Source organism: Dipodomys ordii, unplaced genomic scaffold, assembly GCF_000151885.1.
Source record: "Dipodomys ordii isolate 6190 unplaced genomic scaffold, Dord_2.0 Scaffold5, whole genome shotgun sequence".
In the NCBI taxonomy this organism is placed as follows: Eukaryota; Metazoa; Chordata; class Mammalia; order Rodentia; family Heteromyidae; genus Dipodomys; species Dipodomys ordii.
This window is the reverse complement of record NW_012267221.1, coordinates 35,885,643-35,905,473: the sequence shown is the minus strand read 5'-3', so window position 1 is coordinate 35,905,473 and position 19,831 is coordinate 35,885,643. Positions and strand designations below refer to the sequence as shown.

The 19,831-nt window shown below is 35.2% G+C and overlaps 1 pseudogene; it reads right to left on the bottom strand.

The window, feature by feature from the left end:
- Positions 1-5,418: 5,418 nt before the first annotated feature.
- The window catches only part of LOC105994154, a 49,361-nt pseudogene continuing 34,948 nt past the window's right edge, over positions 5,419-19,831 (bottom strand).

The following is a 19,831-nucleotide window of genomic DNA, read 5'->3' as shown; positions in this document are numbered from 1 at the left end:
TTTCCTTTTATATAACCTGAATTCCTACTACTGTAATGTAATTTCCTCTTTTAAGATTCTAAGTAGAGAACATCTGTTCACCATCTTTCTTTCTTTTACCTTTTGCCAAATGTCATTAGCAGAGCACTCTCCTTTGACCATTATTATTCAAGTCTGACCCTTAACAAAATCCTGCTTATTTTTGTCTGTGTTGCAGGATTTAGTTCACAAAGTAGTAGATTCTTTCTTTATCTCATCCTCCTTATTTACATCATTGTTGGACGTGAAGAGTGGATCCATTTTTATATCACAATATTAAGGCCTAACTTACCTATAAAACTGAGCAGAATACTCTGAAGGTGATAATAAACAGCTTCAGCACAGTTTGGAAGCTGATTCTATTAATGATCCCCTCATTTCTAGATGGCAAAACCTCCCTCTGATCATTAGGATATCTGAACAGTTCTATTGCCAACCAGAGACCATACGGTCAAGCTTTTCAGCTGAAGGAACTGGTCAAGGTTTGGCAAGTTGTGTGCCCTGGTCAGCTGGCTGTCGGAGCTCAGGTTGGCACACAGTTTTTTCCATCCTAGATCCATGTTAGCCTTGTTTCACCATATTGCTTCCTGCCCACTTGGCTGTTTTCTGAACAGCTCCAGTTCCTTGTTCTTCATTTTCCAGGAAAAAGAGAACTATGCATGATAAAATAATTTAGAATTACAAGTTTCCCTTTCTATATACAGATACAACTACATCACCTTTCTCATAATCTTTCATATTTAGTTATAAAAAGGTGTATTGTGTCACCTAGGATATACAATAATTGTTATCTCATAGTGGCTACAACAATAATTCTGTGACCAGAATTATTATTTAAACAAATATGGATATTTTCAGGTTACTTTGAATCAGTTATCATCTACTGTTAACAATAAAATAATCTGGTAGATTTATGTCAAACATCTTTTTGTGAAAGAATAGTTATTTAAAATCATGGAAAATATTAAAATTCATGTAAATTATTTTTGAATTATATTAAGACATTGTGGGGTAAGTACCAGCTTAAATATTTGAGTTTTGTGGCCCAGTGGATGAAAATATGAGGCACATGATCACCTTAGTTTAATTATAACTTACAGTGATGAAAATTAAAATTTCAATATAGCAATTACTCCAACTGTACACAGCTTTTTACAATACATGTATATATACTTATTTTGCAGACAAATGGACTAGGCACTTTTTTTTTTTGCAGGTCCTAGGGCTTGAACTCTGGGTTTGGGTGCTGTCTCTGAGCTTTTGTGCTCAAGGCTAGCATTCTACCTCTTGAGCTACAGCACTTACTTGGTGGTAAGAGTCTCTCAGACTTTCTCACCCAGGTTGGCTTTAAACTGTGATCCTCAAATTTCAGCCTCGTGAGTAGCTAGGAATACAGGTGTGAGCACCAGCACCCACCTGGTGTATTTTATTAATAGAAGCTATGGATGGTATTGCTAGTGGTGGTCATTCTGATAGAATAAAGAAAGCAGCAAGGGTTGGATCAAATTTCTTCATACCCATCTTCCTAGTTCTAAATTTTGTTTCTTAATCCACCTTCTGGAAATTTTAGATTGGAAAGCAAGACTGATCTCTTCCTCACTGAGTCCTCAGTACTCAGGGGCCTGGGATACCACAGTAACACACTGAAAACATTTGAGAGTATAGAAAATTGCTCATATATAAACACTGAAGGTCATATTCTTTCTCTAACTGTATTTAAAGCTCCATCTGCCCACCCTCTCTATGTTCTGCCATTCCTCACTAAGTCTGTCCTGTATCCTCCTTGTACTTTTAAGGTATTATATTCCACATAATGAAATTTCTTCCATCTCTCATCTATCACAGTCTTACTTATCTTTCAAATTACTTGCATGCTATTTCATTTTCATTATGAAAAATTCCTTGATTTGTGTTATAAAAAATGAATAGTACCATTTACATTATCAACTTTTTAAGGGACTTACTTTAATTATATTTATTTTCTAGCTATAGCAAGAATAAGTAGCAAATCATGCCCAAATTTTAAAAATTATTTTAGATAGTGATGAATTTTTGGTGCAAAAATATTTTATCATGATTAATATAAATTAATATAATTTAATTTGCTTTATAAAAGTATCACTATTTTCAGAGTTGCCTAAATAATAGCACATTTCAGAAAAAAACCAATAACCCATCCACTAGATTTTGGATGTTGAGGTTGGGAAAGAAATGTTACCAGCTGGGTAGAAAAAAGAAATACTACACTTGGTATTAAAATTAGTCTATAAATTTTATTGTACATTGGAAAGAATGTTAAATAACTATACAGATTTTACTCTTAAATAATTAATTGGAGGAATGAAACTTACTTTCATGAAAATCCTATTTGAATTAGTCTTTTCACATGTTTGGATTTTATCTTTAAAAAGTTAACATAATCATTTATTCTATTAATCAGTGTTTGAAACTGATGTTTAGATACCTCAGCCTTTGGATCAGAGGCACATCTTTTTAATACATGAATAAGAATAGGGATAGACTATTTTCTGGTTGATAGAAGGAGAAGTTACGCTTCACTTCTGTCTTCTATGTCCCAACAGCCATATCTGTGGCAAGGAATGGGGTTTTAGATATCTTTTTTTTCTGTGGTTTTGGTGAATAAAAATAGCAACTTTCTGTAAGTATCAGAACTAAAGAGAGAACACAATGTGATTGTTGAGTCTCTGGAAGAAAAAAAGATTGCATTGATGCTTTCAAAAAAACAGGAGTTTTGTTGCTAGGTTGAGCAAGAATATGTGAGGTGGTTTACTTCTCAAACTGGCACTGGGTTTACAGTTTTCCTGGCATCTCTTCGCAGTGGAATCCTGTCTCTTGGCTCCTAGTGACGGACAGAGACAGTCTGTTTCTGGTTTAATGTCAAAGGAAATTCTCAGTGCTACAGAACCTGGACTGGCACACTCAGGATGTTAGGATGAGAAAGCTGCCAGCAGTCTAGAATATCTGAATGGAATCCAGAAGTGGCTATAGTGCAGCTATCGGCCCTGAGCATGCTCAGACAGGTTTCACCTATTACACCCCATACACACTTGGAAATCTGGGTGGCACAGGCATTTGGCTGGCTGCCGTACAAGGACATATTAAGGGCCTACCCAAGTTCTTGTAGTGGAGCAGTGCTGCTGTTTTAGATCATTGGCAAAGCTGCCTTGAATTTCTAAACTAAGTTAAGCCAACCAATATTTATACCCTTCATAACTGCTGTTTTGGAAACATTCAGATGCCTGCCTACAATGAAATGTAATGCAACACAAACAGAATAAACAACCATCATCTCTGTAAAATTATAGCAGGGCATGTTCTTGAAAGTTATGATTAAGTTAATTAAAAAGATTTGAGTTTTACATTTTGGGAAGAGTTTGTGAGAATAATAAAAAGTTCAACAATAATACAATAAATTGTATGAACTTAGGATGAGTTAATGTGTACCACTCAGACTACTCCACTGTAATGGGGCTCAAGAAGAAATGTGGACTCCAAGTTCACTTGGTTTATGGAAGTGAAGAGTTTAAAATAGAGTTTGATGGCTTTCATTTGAATAATTTTCCACTAGGCGAGTGAATCCCCAAATGCTGTGTATTGAATTTATTCTTTACAGATACAATTTTGATCTTGTATAAAGCACTAGAAGCATTTCAGAATGATGAAACCCATGAAAAAAAGGGGAAAAGTGGTTATATACACTACATCTTCACATATGAGCAAGTATGTGATAAGAGTCAAGAATGATTTAAAAAGCAAGTCCTATCAGGAAGGGGAGGGAATAAAGAGGGTGAAACTGAGCCAAGTGCTTTATAAACATTCATAAAAATACAGTAATGAAAGTTATTAAAGTTATTTTATTTATTTTTTTCACAATCATTAAAATAATTTAATATATATTTCTTCTTTCAGAAAGACACAAAATTATTAAATATCAGCATTTAACAACAAAACCTTGTTGACATAAATATCCACTGTTTTACAAACAGAATAACCTATATTCAAACACCTTCAACAAATGTTCTCTCACATTTTAAAGGGTTGTAACCAAATGGAATGAGGATGGCTTTAACTAGGACAGTTATTTTTGTAATTTCATCTTTCACAGCTTACTGTGTATTTTTCACAGTCTTACTATTGATGAAATAAATAAAACGGATAGAATTTTCCAGCTCCTGTGCTCTTTTAACAGAACAGAAGATGATTACCCTGAATTTCTTGCAGGAATTGTTTGTTACAAAGAACCACTAGAGCATTTATTCTTCTGTGACTGATTTCAGAATGCTTTCAACAATTCATCCCAAGTGCTGAGTAACCTGCCTTGTTCCTGGGATGGGCTAATTTAGAAACTGGAGCAAATTAATAACTGAGGTAGAACAATCTGTGTAATCACCCAGGGCTGAAATGAAGAGAAAGGAAGAAAAAAAAAGGTTTACCTATCACCCAATATACACATGGTTCTCACAGCCTTACAGAAAAGAGGGGGCAGGTAAAGAGAAGAGTAGAAGATTAGTCCTGAGAGAGCATATGAAGAACAGATAAAAATGTCTCGCAGTGGTGGGACTGACCCCCAGCCAGGCTGTCACATTTTCACTGACATGCTTCTATCCAAGTTTCTGAATTATGATACATTTCATCAGATAAATCACAAACATGCAATACATAGTATGGCACTAGGCATAAAGCACTTATGAAGTAAACATGATAAGGCACCATCGCGGTTTACAAAAGTGAATGCCTCAAAGTTAGATAGGTACCAAATGTGGAGAAATATCCTCACAAAAATTTATAGAAATCCTAAAAAGCTAAATGGGTGTAAGTCATTAATGATCTTAACCAATGTTTTGAGAACTTTAGTGTGACTGAAGAACAGATATAATAATGAGATAAGTAATTGTTTAAATTACAGAGTTCTATACATCAGTGTCAGGGTTCTAAAATTGCTCTGGTAAAACCTAGCAGTTCTAGGTGCTTTTTTTAGATGCTACAGAAGACGGAAGCGCAGTTCACAATCACACACAGTGTGCAAATGTTTAGATGCAGTGAGGATACCAAACAACATGTTACAAAGAGATTGATTTTAAAAAACTGTAATAAATGCCTTGAGTTTATGCAATTTTTTTTGCTTTGAGAAATGAAAATTTTTATTTTCTCAAAAATCAAGAAGTTTTGATTTTCAAATAGAAATGCTGCTCTAAATAATGTGAGCCTTGGTACAACCAATTTCCAGATCCACTCCCACTCTCCTGTGGCTCAAGAGTACAGTGCCAGCCTGGAGCAAAATAGCTAAGGGATAGTGCCCAGGCCCCGAGTTTGAGCCCCAGTATTGGCACAAACACAAAAATGTTCACAACTACAATATACTGTAACCTGTTTCTCTTGTCTAGGAAAGATAAAAGAGCTTACATAGTATAAAGCCAAAACTTTGTTTAAGGGAATAATCCATTTTTTATGTTATTTTCCCCAAAACATATAAAGGCGATCCATTGTCTCCAGACCACAGTTAATAAAGACAGATCATTAACAAAGTCAGGATTCAGAACAGATACAACTGTGAAAGACATGAAGTATGGACTTTAATTTTTAAAAATTATTACTTATATGTTATACTAATAACTCAATGGTTACTTAAAATGTGACCATAAAGTAAGAGTTTAAAACCATTTTCCTAGGTTCTACTTAGAGAATCCAAGTAGTACATTCTTGTTGTTGATGGACACTAACTCCTACCCTGCTCCCTTCAAGTTTTATAATCCAAATCTTTGTTGCATTTCATCTGCAATCATTTCTGAAATTGCCAGGGAAGAAGTGGCGGCAGGGGAAGGTGCATTTCTCACATGAAGAATTCGATTTCCAATAGCCCCAACCCCTCCATCAAATACAAAATCTTCTACCAAACTTCCATCTCTGTCCATGGCTTGGGCTCTGACTCCAGCTGGACCGCTTTGAATATCATGGATAATAATTTCAGGAACAAACTTTTGAAGGTTCTTCACTGTTACAGCAAGAAAACAGGCTTTATACATTTCGTTAACTGAATAGGAGAAATTCTGGAACACCAGTTTAATCAAGCCACTGTTCATAATTATTTCCATGAAATCTTTGGCACTGAAGTCAAAGAATCTATAACCTTCCCGTTTAAAGGCAAGCACTGCATTAGGCCCTAGCCAAATGCTGCCATCCATCCTTGGTGTGAAGTGAATTCCCAGGAAAGGAAACCGGCTATCCGGGACCGGATAAATATTTCCTTTTACAAGATAGCTTTTTTCTGGTTTCAAAAGCAGGTAATCTCCCCTGAATGGAACAATAGTAGGATGAGGACTGCAGCCACTCAACTCTGAAATGCCATCGGAGTAAAGTCCTGCACATGTCACCATGTACTGACACCGAATTTCCTCTCCCTTACTATTCTTTATAACAATTGGATATTGCAAATCTTCTTTACTTTCTGAAGAAATTTCTTTAGCCATTCCAATTCTTTCTACTTCAAAACTGGTCAAGACTGAGCCGCCTGCTTCTTGGAAATCCTGGGCAAATGACAAAGCTACCTGCCGATAGTCCACAATGCCAGTATAGGGACAATCAATAGCCATTAGACCCCTGCAATATGGCTCCTTCTTTTTTATATCTTCCTGCTGGATCAGTCTCAAGCCTTGGACACCATTCTGTAGACCTCTCTCGTATAGGGCCTGAAGTCTAGGAATTTCTTCTTGATCAACAGCTACTATTAGCTTGCCACATTGCTTGTAGGGAATTCCCTTTTGTTTACAGTATTCATAGATGAGGGCTGAACCTTTTACAAATAATTTAGCTTTCAGAGATTCTGGTTTATAATAAATTCCACTGTGTATGACGCCACTATTATGTCCAGTCTGGTGAACAGCTAAATCCTTCTCCTTTTCCAGGACACCAATTTTAAGTTGAGGATGTCTCAGGGCGAGTGCTCTCGCAGAGGCAAGTCCCACAATTCCACCACCGACAACGATATCAAATGAGCTGGTGCTGGCGCGGCGGCTACCCCCGCACAGCGGCCTGGGTCTCCCCGCAAAAGCCTCCCAGGAAGCCTCCGAGGGCCTGTCTGCAGGAACCACGGAGGTAACACAGCACCGCCACCATTGCCGGCTCCCCGGTCCTTGACCTCAACCTCTCGACGTTGCTGCCAGAACCCAGCCACACTGCGCGGGTCCTGCTACGCACTGGTCCCGCCTCCACAGAGGCCAATCTAAAGTTATTTTAAAAGATGGGGAGAGAAGATGAGAAAGTAACAGAGGGGGTTAAACTTGATCAAAGTTTAAACTTGATCATATGCATGTATGTATCACATGAGACCTCTTGAAAAATTTATACATATGCATGTACGTGTGTGTGTGTGTGTGAAATATGTTTGGCGAAGTTTTTAGAGACTTCTGATGAACTTCCATTAAAATGTAAACTATACTAAGTACTCAAAATTCAAGGATGATTAAAATACGTACTTTGAGGATTTGCTAGGCTTTGGCCAATTGAAATAAGAATGGAAGATGTGCCATGAAAGAAAGAGTACATCAGTAGAAGTAAAAATGTAGTATTTATATACTGTGTGGAACACATAATGTATGTGTTAAGGATACTTAACATTTGACTAACTACCTAATTCCACATTTTAAGGCTACAATTTATGGCTAACATTTATAGAATACTTAAGCCAGCACAAGTGGCAAAAACTTGTTTAGTTCTTACCATAGCTTTCATGGGAGGTATGTTGATTGGGTCACTAAAAATGAGAAAATGAATCTAAGGAAAGTAAGACAACTTAAAATCATAATCTGGTAAGTGGGGAAGCCATTTGCAGCTGGGACAATAGTAGTAGATTTCAGAGCGAGAAAGCTATTAAATTATTTTGTTAAATTGCTTCTGCTTGGTGATGATATTGCTGAATATTTTCTAGGACTGAGATCTTTTATGTATTAGCTTATTCTGCATTATTTATTTAGCGATTGCCATGTCTCATCATGCTGGCGAAACTCTCTTAACTTCCTGTCATTAAGTTCACCCTAGCCCGTTGCCAGTGGTCATGCCTGTAACCCTAGCTACTCAGGAAGCTGAGATCTGAGGATTGCAGTTCAAAGCCAGTCTGGGCAGGAAAGTCCGTGAGACTCTTATTTCTAATTAACCACCAGAAAACCCGAAGTGGCACTGTGGCTCAAGTGGTAGAGCGCTTACCTTGATCTGAAGGGCTCAGGGACAGGGCCTAGGCCCAAAGTTCAAGCCCCAGGACAACCAAAAATAAATAAATTCACCTAATAATGCTCCCAGAATTACCCTTTGAAAACAAAAGTTTAACTGCTTATATAACTATAAAACAATGATCAGTGTCTGTAAAACAGTGATCAGTTATATTTAAAAATGAACCTAGTGTTATTAGAGTTCTTGATTATAGCCATTCTAACTGGGGTGAGGTGGAATCTCAATGTTGTTTTGATTTGCATTTTTTATGGCCTGAGAAGTTAGCATAACAACAGATGCTGGAGGGATGTGGCCAAAAGGGAACCCTACTGCACTGTTGGTGGGAGTGTAAATTTGTTCAACCACCCTGAAAAGCAGTATGGAGGTTCTACACATGGAGCTCCCCTATGACCCAGAAATTCCACTCTAGGCATTTATACAAACAAAGCCACACTAAAAGCTACCAACACAACTATGTTTATCACAGCATTATTCACCATAGCTAAGATATGGAACCACACCAGTGCCCCTCAGTAGATGAATGGATCAAGAAATGTATGTGTGAGTGAGTGTGTGTATGTGTTTATGTATGTATGTATACACACACACACACACATATGTATATATATATATATATAATGGAATTCTATGCTTTCATCAGAAAGAATGATACTGCCCCATTTATAAGGAAATGGAAAGATTTGGAAAAAATAATATTAAGTGTAGTAAGACAGATCATATATATATATATATATATATATATACTATTTGCAATAGTATACATCTAGGATAATCTTAGCAGATGAGCAGAATAGCTCAATGGCTATGTACATATGACCATATAAGATGATGCTAAGCAAAATGAACTCCAAGACATGGATACCAGAGGTTTTTCTTTGTTGTTGATGTTTTTAATTTACTATTTAATTTTTTTGTTTCCTTTGTATGTTCTTCCTTCTATTCTGTATCCCGTGTTGTGACTGTATTTGGTTTTGGCACCCTGGTATTGTATTGAGTTAGGGAAGGGAAGGGGAACAACAGAATGGTGAGACAAAGGACAAGGTGGGAACCAATGCAACAGAGACATACATAAGACAGCGTGTTGGAAATGATCTGTACAACTTGGTGGGGAGAATGTGGGGGTGGGAAAGTAGGAGAAAAAAAATGAGGGAAGAGGTAACAAGTTTGACAAGAAATGTGCTTATTACCTTACATGTAACTGTAACCCTTCTGTACATTACTTTGACAAAAAAAAAGAATGAACCTAGTCTTCTCACTAAATCCTATCCTGTCCATGATAATCTGACTTGAGTCCTTTCTTTACAGCATTGCTCCCGTGTCTCTTGTTTTTTAAACCTCATAAATGTCATATCTACAATCAAATATGATTGACTCCAAATCTCTGGAGGAGTTCTAGAGTCCCTTTAAGAGTGTTATTTTTTATGCCTCTTGAGAATTCCTACAGAGTAAGAGTTGAAATAGTAAGGAAGTAGCCTGAAAAATGATTGAAGTTAAAAACTATTTAAAATATGAATGTCAGGTGAAGGAGTTTGAAATTTATTAAGTAAGCAATAAAGAACTATTGGCTACTTTTTTTTTTTGTTGGCTGTGGGGCTTGAACTCACGGCTTGGGCTCTATCTCTCAGCTTTTCAGCTTAATGTGAGTGCTCTACCACTTGAGACACAGCACCACTTCTGGTTTTCTAGTGCTTTATTGGAGATAAGAGCCTCATGGACTTTTCTGCCCGGGCTGGCTTTGAACTGTGATCTTCATATCTCAGGCTCCTGAGTAGCTAGGATTATAGGTGTGAGCCACTGGTACCCAGCTTTGACTACTTTTTAAATATGGAAATTCCTCCAGATAGATCTTTGAAAGGATTATGACAGTAAGTCAATTTAAATTCTGTCTGCTTAGTTCATTATGAATTGTCCCAGGTGCCATGAGTACTGGAAATATATATTTAGTGAATGAATAAGTTCTAGACTACCTCAGGTATAAATGCTTTCATGTTATTCTCTTTGCATATTGATTTGATTCTCTCCTTCACACAGTACACTCTTCATTTTTCATTCATTCTGATCAGTCCTTGATTATTAATTGATAATATTTTATCTCTCATAACAATCATAACTCCTATTCAAGAAATGTATTGCTGTTATTTGTTCTTTAAATTAAATTTGGAATCTCTCTAAATTTGATCACATTTAATCCTTACAAGAACCATTCCTGATAGGTGTCGTTATTCCCATTTTGCACCATTGGTGTGCAGAATTCACACCATGAAGCAGGATAGACTTGTGGCTCATTAAAACATACTGATTAAGACATTCATGTGAAGATTATATTTTAATCTCTGATTAAAATGTGATGGCTTATTTTGTCCCATGTCAGCTGCTTTTTCTTAAAATCAAAAGAGTTTGGATAAAGAAGATTCAATAATAGATCTAAAGAAGATCAGGGTTGTGGAGAGATTTATGTCACAAAGGAGGAAGAGATAGGAATACTTGGATAGAGGAGTAAATATTCTGCAAAAGTGTGAGGCTAGTTATGAATCACGATCACTTAAAGGGTAGGAACCAGAGGTATCTACTAAGCTAGAGCTCCCATTACGGTTAGAAAGGAAGAAAGGGATTTTTACACCCTGCTGAAGAAAGAAAGGCAAAAAGCAGTAGAAGCTGAAGTTTTTAATTAGAGAAGGGAAGTGGGTGTAGAAAATCTTGTCAGTAAATTAAACCGCTCTTTCCATTTCTAGCTCAAGCCTCTCCAAATTGTCTGATTACAGCTAATGTGGAGCAATCTTCTGTACTTTTCTAGAAATGCAAAATATCCTCCTACACTTGCTACTTTGTCATCTCTTATGAAGCCAAACTACGTTTTAATCCTGGCTCTTTCATTTATTGATTTCATGACGTTGGAAGGTTAGTTAAACTCTTGGTACTTCAATCTTCATCTAACCATCACATACTAAGAATAACTTCATTAGATTTGTGTCAAAAATTAATTGAGTTAAAATATCCAAAACTCTAGAGTAGTGTTGTGTACAGAAATATCAATATCTTCAGTTTACTCATTTGTTTAATGAATTCTTAACCAAGAGTACTAAACAAATGACTACCCTGGCTCTAACTCAATTGACAGCATGTAATCAAATAGTGCTTCTACTATTTAAATGGATTTATTTCTAAAATAAACAATAGTGCAAGGATACTCGGCTAAGGATGAAACCAGATACAGTAAATAGTTTTAAATTCTTAATTTGGAACTATGGAGCACAGTGACAAAGACAATTTATTGTACCTCAATTATGCTCAAATTATTTTTTTGAATAAAGCAATTTGAGATCCTGAATTACCTTAGAAAACTACAACTCACTTCTCATAAATTAGTCAGCTATTGGACTTTGGCCATAACACACACAGTAAGTTTTATACTTCAAGGCTAACTGAAGAGGCAATTCAACCTTTCATTAGTGATAGGCTCATTGGCTTGAAACCTATTACCTTCTTTCAATGTGACATGTAAACCACATGAATTTTGATAATATGTAGGCTACCTACTTTGAGTTGTGCTTGAAAATATTAATAATTACTAGTTTAAATTTCAGCAGGCATTGAATTTTATCAAAAGTAAAAATAATCCTGAGATAATATATGCCTACTCTCTCTATATTACTAACTTCATTTCCTGAAAGTTTGTTTTAATAAAACCTTTTTTAGTTTGCCAAAGAAAACTACAAAATTGGCTATTCTTCCTACAGATGGTTAAAAAAGTCAGTACAATTTTAAGTTAAGCCAACTAGTGATTTTTTTCCAACTTCTTTGGAATATTATAATAACCTCCTGTTTTATTGAAACCATCTTTTAATCTATCCACCAAAATTGCTGTAGGCATGCTTTAAATTATTTTAATGATCTAGAAACATAGCTGCCCAGAAATAAAATGAATATAATATAAAATGGCCAGATATGCCTAGAAACTTAAATTAATACTCAAATGGGAAGAATTTTCCAGAAACTATTGTAAAAGAATATTAGATAATGAATCTATTTCATAAAGTAAAAGTTAAAAAGCTATAACTGACATAAAAGGTAAGAAAAATGATAATATCATCAGGGCTAATTTATAAAAATCACAGATTATAGAAGCAAAATGAATATTTTTCAACATTAATATGTAAGTAGATGCTTTAGAAAATTTTTAAGAGACTCAAAATCATGATGGAATCCCTATCAACTATAAACATTTTCATGTTAATAAATGGTTACATGATAGTAATATTCATCATTTTAAATCATTTTTATTTCAAGAAAATGCTTGTAAAATAGATTTGCAATGTTTAGAGAAGTTCTTACACTAACACTCCTGTAATTACTGCCAAATATTGTGGTAGTAAAATACACTTAGGAAAACATATTTTCCTAAGTGTATTTTACTACTTAACATCTCTTTCTTCTCTAATGTTTTCAAATATCGAAAAAGATACAGAGCAGGAAAATTTCTCTAAAATGCCAGACTTCATTGTATAAATAAAACTATATATTCTTATCTTGGGAAAAGATTAATTATTTATAACATTGAAAATATACTTGCTATTATGGTAGTGTGATATTTTGTAGATTGAATATTTATTACACTTTTTTATTAATACTTTAGATTTAGTAGCAAGAAATACATTTCTAAAAGAATAGCTCAGGGACTCCACAGATTCAATAGCAACTCCCACAAAAGTCAGATTAAAAGGTACACATTGCTCATAAAAGGACATTGAAGTGGCCAAAAAGGCTTAGCATTAGTAAAAACCAGAGATATGTAAATGTTAACTCATAAGCAGATGTTACCTTACTTCTGTAAGAATAGCTAATACTAAAAGACTAACTAGAACATTCTCATCAGGATATGGAGGAAAGTAAACTCATGACCACTCTTTGGGAGAATCTAAATTAAGCAGCCATTAGAAGAAAACTTGGAGAATCTTTAAAAAATTAAAAATACAGCACCATATAATACATCAATCCTTCAACGGGTATATATACTAGGGAAATAATAGCAGTATGTCAAAGACATGTCTATAATTCCTTATCCATTACAGCATAGTTCACAAAATAGTCAAGAAAGGGACAACTTATATGTGCATCACATGAAGCATGGATTAATAAATGTAGCACTTATATGCCATGCAGTAATATTTTCATCACCACAAAAAGAACAAAGTCCTATCTTTTGCAGTAACATGTATGGAATTAGAGAATATGATAAGAGAAGTAGGCTAGACATAGAAAGGCATGCAAGTGTAATCTCACTTATTGTGGAAATTATTGATCTCATAGAATTTGAGATCAGTATTTGAGAATGTTGAAATGAGTGACACTGATAAAGATATATTGCATTCATAAACTGTTAAATGGAACTCGTTTTTACAACTTATTAGAAATTATAATGAAAATAAATAAAAATAAACAAAATATTTGAGAGATAATATTTATTAATAGAGGCTAGCACTAGGGTTGAGGACTAAGTTGAGTTCTAAAATGCAGTTGTATGGAAGCAAAAAGCTCTGGGGTAATATTGCCCAATATAGTGATTATTAGTAACACTCATGATCATTTCAAAAAGCTGAAGGATTTTGAATTTTCACCCTGAAAAATGTTATAAATGTTTTGAGGAGCAGGTATATTTAAACATGTTTATCCTGATTTAAACATATGTGCCTCAGTTATTATGTGGTGTTCATTAATATTTCTAATTTTATATATCTGTTAAAAATAAAAATAAGTGTATAGTATACCTTTTGTTTAGTGAAAAATTCCAATTTTATAATTTTATTTCTAGGTAAATTCCAGTGTGTATTGATTTTAAAGTTTGAATGTAAAATATTTCTTCAGATCATATCATTGCTCAATGTATTGCATTATTATAACATAGTGATTGTATAGATTGTCTAGAGAAAATCTTTCTAAACTGACATGTCATTTGGTCTGCTCATCTGTATGACAAGAATATGCTTGAAGTAAAGGTATCTTATAGGCCAACAAATGTGTTTACATTGGGGTTCTGTGTTTTGGTCATTTACAGAGTCTAATATGCATTGTGAAAATAAAAGGAAGCTTAAAGGAAATGTATGTGTGCATGCGTCACAAATCAATGTAACCATAGAGCTTGCTTTGGGTAGAGAGTATATGGTGTATATGCTTATGAAAGTGTATATTAATATTGATATATCTCTACTGATTTGTGGACATTTTAATTAAAACAGCTGGGAAAATAGCCATTAATTTCAGATAATACTTTGTCTTTTTATATTGCTCTTTGGAATTTCCCCCAAATATTTTCATTTCCTATTTCTTCTTTAATTCACTCCATAGCCCTATGCACCTTGATTTTTGTATTTTTCTCTTCTTGAGAAGTTATTTGTCTCTCTGATCTTTACTTTTAGGCATTTTGCAACATCTTTGTTATTGCAGCATCTTTGACTGATTGGTACAGGAGCATATCTTGTCTAGAGCCGTGGTTGGGTATGAAGACAATCAATTCTTCTATTACCTGTGCTTGCCACTCTTCACTAACAGGCAAGCTGATCGCCGGTGGCTCACACTCATAATTCTAGCTACTCAGGAGGCTGAGATCTGAGGATCATGGTTCAAAGCCAGCCCAGCAGGAAAATCCATGAGACTCTTATCTCCAATAAAGCACTAGAAAACTGGAAGTGGCGCTGTGGCTCAAGTGGTAGAGCGCTCGCCTTGAGCTGATGAGCACAGGGATAGGGCCCAGGCCCAGAGTTCAAGCCCCATGACTGACAAAAAAAAAAAAAATCACACAGGGCATACTTCATTCCCCCAGCATCAACTTGTTACAATACAAGTGGTGAAGTGCTGTCTATCAGGGAAAGTTTCTAAGAGACCCAGAGTTTTTATTAACTGATGGTCAAGTATGTAGCTTCTGTCTGGAGTGAATCAAAATTCCAGAATGTATAAGAAAATTTGGTATGCAGCATAAACCATATATTTTTTATAAACTATTTGGGCATGATAGACTATTTTCACTAGTTTGAAAATTCAAGCAAGTTCTCACATGTCAGTCTGGAAAGCAGTAGGTACAAGCCTGTCTATGGACAGCAACCCAGTCTACTATATTGAAATTTTTTTCACAATTTCCTAACTGCTAATGCTGTGTAATATCATTTCAGTCAATGAGAGACTATATATACATATGTATGTCATACATATACATATATATGTCATACATATACATATATATCTATGTCATACACTGTTTAGAGATAGAGAAGATTAAACATCACAATACTGTAGTGCTGGACATTATCTGCAGATATTATTAGATCTTAATTTTGAGTACATGTTCCTTTTGTAAATATCTTTTAGGTCAATTACAAAATGTGCCTTTTCTGTTTTTGTTTCTAGTTCATTGAAAAGTAAAAACATTTTGCTGTTAGAAACAGTAAAATTAGGAAGTGGCACTGTGGCTCAAGTGGTAGAGCACTTGCCTTGAGCTGAAGAGCTGAGGGACAGCGCCCAGGCCCAGATTTCAAGCCCCATGACCGACAAAAGAAAAAAAAAGAAACAGTAAAATTATAGTTGTATAGAAGAAAGAGAATATAGAAAGGTAGAGTTTTTCTGATGATTCTATATTAAAATGAAGCAATAATATTATTAACAAATAGATGAATGTATATGCATGTCTCTTGACTTACTAATATCATGTAGCTTTGCATACATATAGTACCTCTTGAGCACTTGGGAAAAGGCAGCTCCAAACTGATGCCCACTAAGTGTACATGCAATAACTATATTCTAGAGTCATGTGCTGTAAGTGCAAGATATATGCCCGACTTAGACTTTTTAGTATTAAACAAAAATGTAATATATTTTGTTAGTTCTACATTTTTGAGATAGTAGGTATTATCGAACATATTAACATAAATATGGTGTTTAAATGAATTCATTTTCTTTTTAACTCTTTTATTGTGACCACAGGAAAAATGTTTTATATGTGGCTCATGTTGTATTTTCCTCAGCATGAATACAGATCATGTCATAAATTCAATGATAAGAGACTATTAGTTTCATTTTACAGATAAGAACATTCAGGTTGTGATAAAAAGGCAAATATTATGTAAGTTGTAGAGGTTTCATAGACAATTATTAGCATAGCTAAAACAAAGCATGTACAGTATATGATTTTAGGTCACGTGCTTTTTGCTACCCCTCTACTTTCAGAAGACTGGAAAACATAATCTGCTAGATGTTTAGTGAGTAAGTTTCATCCAAGAGTTCTGCGTTAACCAAGCACTTATTCCCACATAACTCAACAGGAAAAAATTTTCTTGTTTATCTAGGGAGCTAGAGAATTAATGCTTATATATCTTCCCTACTTAAATTTCTACTTAAGTATGCAATCTACAGAAAAAAGGATTCTTTTTATTGTAAAGTGATGTTCAGAGGGATTACAGTTACATAAGTCAGGTAATGAATATAATTTGTTAACAGTGTCACCCTCCCCCATTTTCTACTAGTCTTTACCCTCCTGACCCTTTCCCCCAAGTTGTATAGTTTGTATAGTTCATTTCTAACACAGTGTCTAGTATCACAGTTGAATTGGTTCACCCTTTGTCCCACTGTTTCTGTGCTTTCCCTTTCCTTACCCAAATCACATAAACCTATATAAGACAAAGGGTACAGAAAGCACAAATAAAAGGGAAGAAAACAGAAAAATAAAAGAACCACAAAAAGTATAAACAAAGAAACAAAACCCAAAACACTTGATTCCACGTTTTGGAGTTAATTTCAATAAGCATCATTTTATATGATCATATATGATCACATATATGAGTCCTTGTGATTCTCTCTTAAGAATATCCTCCTTTGGTCTCCATGTGTGAATGTTTAGAGTCCTGTTTATCATATAAATGGTTCAAAGACCTCAATGTAAGAGCAGATACACTGTAAATATTACAGAAAGGGAGAGAGAAAACACTAAGACTCCTTGGCATTTGAAACTTCCTAAGTAAAGATCTAAAATCACAATAAATCAAAGTAAGACTGGATAAATGGCATTGCATCAATCTGAGGAGTTTCTGCATGGCAAAGGACATAGCTATCAAGATAAATAGAAAGTCCACAGAATGGGAGAAGATCATTACTAGTTATGCATCAGAGAAGAGCCTCATATCTAAAATATGCTCAAAAAATTAAGCCCACCCCCCAGAAAACAAATTCTCAAAGAAACAACAATCCAATTAATAAATAGGCTAGAAACTTAAAATGAGACTTTTCCAAAGAAGAAGTAGGAATTGTTCAATATCTCTGCCCATAAAAGAAATGTAAATCAAAACAACATTGTGATTCCACCTTACCACAGTTAGAATGGCCATGTTAGAAAACTAACAATAGCAGATGCTAATAGCAACGTAGCCAAAAGGGAACTCTACTACACAGCTAGTAGGAATCTAAACTTGGTCAAACACTCTGAAAAGCAGTACAGTATTGAGATTCCTCAAAAGACTCAACATAGAGCTTCCCTATGACCCAGCAATCCCATTCCTGGGCATTTATCCAAAAAGCCACCAGCACAACCGTGATGTTCATTAAAGCATTGTATACCATAGCTAAGATATGGGATCAACCCAGATGTCCCTCAGTGGATTAATGGCTCAAGAAAATGTGGTATATATACACAATGGAATTTTATGCTTCTATCAGAAAGAAAGACATTGCCCCATTCATAAGGAAATGGACAGACTTGGAAAAATTATATTAAGTGAAGTAAGCCAGATCCAAAGAAATGCAGGCTACATGGTTTCCCTCATTTGTAATAATTAGTATGTAACTATAAATCTACAAGTAAAACCAGCTGGGCACCGGTGGTTCAAAGCCAGCCAGGGCAGGAAAGTTCTTGAAACTAATAAACCACTCAGAAAACCAGAAGTGGTGCTGTGGCTCAAGTGGTAGAGCCTTGAGCTGAGGGACAGCCCCCAGGCCCAAAGTTCAAGCCCCATGACCGATAAAAACAAAAACAAAAAACAAGAAACTACAAGTAAACCCAATAGACAGTAAAATATATAAAATAAAACATTATTGAATGATGAATCTTGGTTGGTAGAAATATGATAAACTTTCAAGATGTGTAAACATGGAATTGGGTCTTAAGTAGAATTTTAAAGAAGAAATATATTACCTTTTAAATTGCAATGAAATAATAGAATAGTAATCATATATATATATATTTTTTTTTTTTGGTCGGTTGTGGGGGCTGAACTCTGGGCCTGGGTGCTGTCCCTCAGCTCTTCAGCTCAAGGCTAGTGCCCTACCACTTGATTCACAGTGACACTTCTGGCTTTTTTCTGCTTATGTGGTGCTGCAAGCACTCTACCAACTACACCAACTTCCCAGCCCAGAATAGTAATCTTAAAAGTGTAGAACAAAAATATAAAAACTTAATTTAAGGGCTGGGAAGGTGGCTCAGTGGTAGAGCGCTTGCCTTGCCTGCAGAGGCCCTGGGTTTGATTCCTTAGAACCACATACGCAGAAAAAGCTAGAAGTGGTGCTCTGGCTCAAGTGGTAGAGCACTAGCCTTGAGCTGGAGAGCTGAGGGACAGTGTCCAGGCCCCAGAGTTCAGGCCCCACAACTGACAAAAACAAACAAAACTGGGTGTATAGATATATGGAGCTAAGTGCGAAATTTGTATGGTTCAGTAATTCTTTTATATACCTTAGGAAAAAGGCAATAATTCAGTTTTGAACTTGAGAAACTGACAACTATGTGTTTAATGTTATTAAAGGATGACAATGTAAGCACAAGTGATATTGAAAGCATGACATAGATTTTGCAATATACATAGAGTTTACAGAAACCTAGACCATTAAAAAGAGAAAAAAAAGCCAGAAAGCAGAAATAAAACAGTACTTTTTCAATAAGTATAATGAAAGGAGGTCAGATGCAGTTCATCAAACAGTAACAGAAAGTTGAATGGACCAAATTAAAAGAGAATAATGAGCCAAAAGGAAAATACATTAAGAATAGAAATATAATTAGGCACATTTTCCATTTTCTAAATATAAAAGTAGTTCCATAGTAGCAAGGCTGTGCAGAATGACTCAAGTATCAAATTCTATATGCTTTTCTAGTGATGTCATTTAGGCTTCTTAGGGTCTCAGCCTCTGGTAACTATTTAAAATGTTTACATCCATGAACAAGTAGCCATATGGATTATAAATGTTAAATATGCTTTTATATTATCACTGTTTGCCTCATCATGTGGCTGCATGCAGTTTTACTTTAGGAAGCAATTATTCTTCAATGGAAACATTTGAAACATTATTTATCTTTCCTGAATTTAATTACCTAGCAACAGCCTCTAATAACCTGGAAACAAAATGGAGGCAGCCAGAAGAACAATAGAGAGTCCAAGAGAAAAACAATGGTTTGTATAGTTAGTATAATAACTCTATGTATCCTTGTTGCTGAGACTAGGGCTGCTACCAGGTTGATTTTTTTTTGGGGGGGGGTCCGGTTGTGGGGCCTGAACTCTGAGCCTGCACGCTGTCCCTCAGCTCTTCAGCTCAAGGCTAGCAC